Genomic DNA, 4,044 nt, shown 5'->3' with positions numbered 1-4,044 from the left:
AAATATTTTGTTTCCAAACAGACTCCATATACCAAACTATGGTGCTAATACACTCCCCGCCCCCCCATCACCCCAGTATCTGAGCATCTTCCTAATCCACAGGGTAGTACCCCTCCCAGGCTCGGGCGAGGGTGGGAAGCGCCGCCAGCCCCATTTCCCGTCCGGGAGAACTGAGGCCCAGAGAGACTGAGTGATGTGCCCGAGGGCACCCGGGAACGGGAGGCTGGGCCCGGATTCTTTTTCTTAAGGAAGTTTCTGCCCTCCCGCCTCCCCGGTCTGGCCTGCTCCCGGGTCGCTGGATGGTGCAGGGGCGGGGCCGAGGGGGAAGGGGCGGGCCGAGGGCGGGGCCTTGGAGGAAGAAGCAGCGCGGGGGCAGGGCCGCCGGGAGAAGGGCTGGTGCAGGGTCAGGGTCCTGGGGAGAAGGGGGCGGTGCGAGGGCGGGGCCTGGGGGGAAGGGGCAGTGCGAGGGCGGGGACCCGGGGGGAAGGGGCAGCGTGGTGGTGGGGACTCCGAGTCGGGGAAGAGGCGGCGCAGGGGTGGAAGCTCGGGGAGAAGGGGCGGTGCAAGGGCAGGGCGTTGAAGGAATGGGCGGTGCTAGGGCGGGGCCTCAGGGGAAGGGGCGGGGCAGGGGCGGGCCCTAGAGGGGTGTGGCAATCCGGGAGCAGGGATTGGGGGAAGGGGCGAGTGAGGGCGGGGGATTGGGGAAAAGGGGCGGTGTGGGGGCGGAGTCTTGGGGGAAGGACTGGTGTGGGGACGGGGCCTTGGAGGAATGGGCGGGGCTTAGGGGGAGGGGCAACGTGGGAGCGGGGATTGGGGAAGGCGTGAGGGCGGGGACTAGGAGGGAAGGGCGGTGCGAGGGCGGGGCATCGGGGAAGGGGCGATGCGGGGACGGGGATTGGGGGAATGGGCGGAGCGAGGGCGGGGCCTGCAGGTGAAGGCGAAGCGTGAGGGAGGGGGCTCGGAGGAAGGGGGCGGGCACGTTCCGGCGCTGGTGCCCCCCCACCCCCATTTTTAGGGACCGGAAATCCCATCGCTCCTGCACACCCCCCGCCCCCAGAAAACTCCCCTTGATACACAGCCCGGCTCTCGCTGCCCGGCTCCCTGCGCTGAGCGCAGCCGCTGCGGGGAGCGCAGGGCAGGGCCGGTGCGGGCCCGGGGGCTGGATCAGTGGCGGAGGGACGCGCCCCCAGGGCCGGTTCCGAGAGCGGGGCTCCGGCAGCACGTGGCACACAGCGTCTGTTGCAGGCAGGGCGAGGAGTTGACCCCGATGGGAGGCGTCACACGTCAGTGGGCGGGGTTATGCAGATCAGCGGTGTCTGGCGGCAACACAGACCAGCTGGCTGATCCCAAGGAAGCGGGCGGAGAGAATTCTCTGTGTGGGAGCAGAATTCGGTGTGGAGAGTTGGTGCTTTGAGTGAGTGTATCGGAGTCACTTCGGGGCAGCGATTGGCACGTAGCTAGGAAGGTTTGAAAGCAGGTCCTCGTGATATGGAAAGAAATGGGAGCGCGAGGGGGGCGCGCTGTTCGGAGGAAAGGTATCGCTTCCCGGCTCTTTGAGCTCAGACCTCGCCCACCTGCAAGGGAGAAGGGACTCACTAACCCTCCCCCCCCCCTCCCCCCCCCGGGCCTGAGCCCCGAACCCACCCAACCTCACCGGCCGCCGCCAATTCCGAGAGCGAGCCGGGGAGACCCCACCCACCTACATGGGGGAAGGGTCCTTACCCCCTGAGCCCCAACCCCACCGGCCAGTTCCAATACCGAGAATGAGCCAGGGAGACTTCACCCACCCGCAAGGGGGAAGGGACCCTTAAACCCCCTCCTACGGGACCTTACCCCCGGAGCCCTGAACCCACCCAACCTCACCGGCCACCGACAACTCAGTGAGTGAGCCGGGGAGACCTCGCCCACCTGCAAGGGAGAAGGGACCCATATCCCCCCCGAACCCTGAACCAGCCCAACCCCACCGGCCACCGCCGATAACGAGAGTGAGCCGGTGGGACCTCGCCCACCCGCAAGGGGAAAGGGGCCTGTATACCCCCCCCCCCCCCGATGGGCCTTATCCCTTGAGCCCTGAACCCACCCAACCTCACCGGCCACCGCCAATGCCAAGAGTGAGCCGGGGAGACCTCACCCACCCACAAGGGGGAAGGGACCTATTAACCCCTCCCCCCCGCTGGGCCTCTTTCGCTGAACCCCGAACCTACCCAACCTAACCGAATCCCACCACGTGAGGGTCGCCCCATCACCATTACCCAGCCCACCTACTCGTACCCATGACTATTTGTACCCCCTATGCGGATGATTGACCCTCACCGCTTACCAACTGTGTCTTGATCTCGCCCACCGCTTACCCCCCCCATTGGAGACATCACAGTCTGTATGTATTATGTGTGCTGCCAACCCTGACATAACAACATCCCCCCCATACTCTGTATGTTCCCCCAATGACCGACAACTGACTCTTCAAATCTTTTGTACCGTTTATTTTTAAATATTCTCTAATAAAATTTAAATCTGTTCTTATCAGTTTAATATCTGATATGTTCTCGATGTGAGAACTTTATATTAAATGGATTTTTGGAACAGGGAGTTGGACTAGGAGCTTGCTCCATCCACTCCATGCATCAACCTGGTATTGCAGTACTTCCAGGTACGGTGTGTCTCCCTCTGGGGAGAACATGGTGGTTCAAAAAATAGAAAAAAAAGGTTTTGGGCTGTTTCAATGCTCATACCGTTCAACTGTGTTTTCTATCGCTTTATCTGTTTTTCTTTTTTTCTGATTGGGGTTTAGCTGCTTTGGCAGCTGTTTGTTTCATTTTTATTCTACTGTTTCATAAAATTTTGAAAAGGCTGGTTCTCAGGCGTTATGGAAGTGTGGGCTTTGGGTCAGTGTTTCTCAGCAGTGTCCCCACAGGAGAGAGTTCTTGCATTCCTTTCCCCTTGTGCAAATATTCCCGTTGTCACACAGGGAGCAGGATGAGATCACATGGAGGAGAGAGGACTGTTCCAGGAGCTCCAGTATGGAACCAGTCCAGATCCAAGCTAAACCAGTGGTAAAATTCCCACTGACTTCAGGGTATGTCTACACTACAAAATTAGGTCAAATTTATAGAAGCCGGTTTTATAGAAATCGGTTGTATACAGCTGATTGTGTGTGTCCCCACATAAAATGCTCTAAGTGCATTAAGTTGGCGGACCGCGTCCACAGTACAGATGCTAGCGTCGACTTCCGGAGCATTGCACTATGGGTAGCTATCCCACAGTTCCCGCAGTCTCCGCCGCCCATTGAAATTCTGGGTTGAGATCCCAATGCCCGAATGATGCAAAACAGTGTCGCGGGGGGTTCTGGGTACATGTTGTCAGGCCCCTCCCCCTCCGTCAGAGCAACGGCAGACAATAGATTCGCGCCTTTTTACCTGGGTTACCTGTGCAGACAACATACCACGGCAAGCATGGAGCCCGCTCAGCTCAGCTCACCGTCACCATATGTCATCTGGGTGCTGGCAGACGTGGGACTGCATTGCTACACAGCAGCAGCTGCTAATTGCCCTTTGCTGGTAGATGGTGCAGCATGACTGGTAGTCTTTAATAGCAATCTGGGTGCTGGTAGTCCCTTGCTTTTTGACAGTAGATGGTATATTATGATTGGTAACCGTTGTTGTTGTACAGCAGTGGCTGGAACTCTGTATGTCCCCCAGTCCCCCATCCCCCCAGTCATATTCTGCTGCCTTCACAATGACAATGCTGATGGCTATCAGTCATTTCTGCCAAGTTCCCATTGCACATTAGCAGAGTCTTCTCTAAGCAGCAGATCGTGCAATAGGTCTGAAGACCATCGTCATAATACAGGAAAAATGTGGTGCCCAGTATTTGCTGCTAAGCACCCAAAAGATGTCGAGGGCTATCAGTCATGCTCCACCGTCGTCTTAAGATGTAAAAAATAGATTTGTTCTGTATTCATTTGCTTCCCCCTCCCTCCGTCAAATCAACGGCCTGCTAAACCCAGGCTTTTGAGTTCAATCTTTGGGGGGGGCCATTCTGTGT

At 58.3% G+C, this 4,044-nt stretch overlaps 1 non-coding gene across 1 annotated transcript; it reads left to right on the top strand.

Moving 5' to 3' along the window:
* Window positions 1–2,481: 2,481 nt before the first annotated feature.
* LOC135892851 (U2 spliceosomal RNA) lies at window positions 2,482–2,666 on the top strand. The gene has a single exon (XR_010562306.1). It is a non-coding gene; the product is annotated as a U2 spliceosomal RNA (small nuclear RNA).
* The last annotated feature ends 1,378 nt before the right edge of the window (window positions 2,667–4,044 follow it).

The sequence above is a fragment of the Emys orbicularis genome, chromosome 20, assembly GCF_028017835.1.
Source record: "Emys orbicularis isolate rEmyOrb1 chromosome 20, rEmyOrb1.hap1, whole genome shotgun sequence".
NCBI classification, from domain to species: domain Eukaryota; kingdom Metazoa; phylum Chordata; order Testudines; family Emydidae; genus Emys; species Emys orbicularis.
Note: the sequence above shows the minus strand (reverse complement) of the source record. Positions and strands in the feature narration are given on the sequence as shown.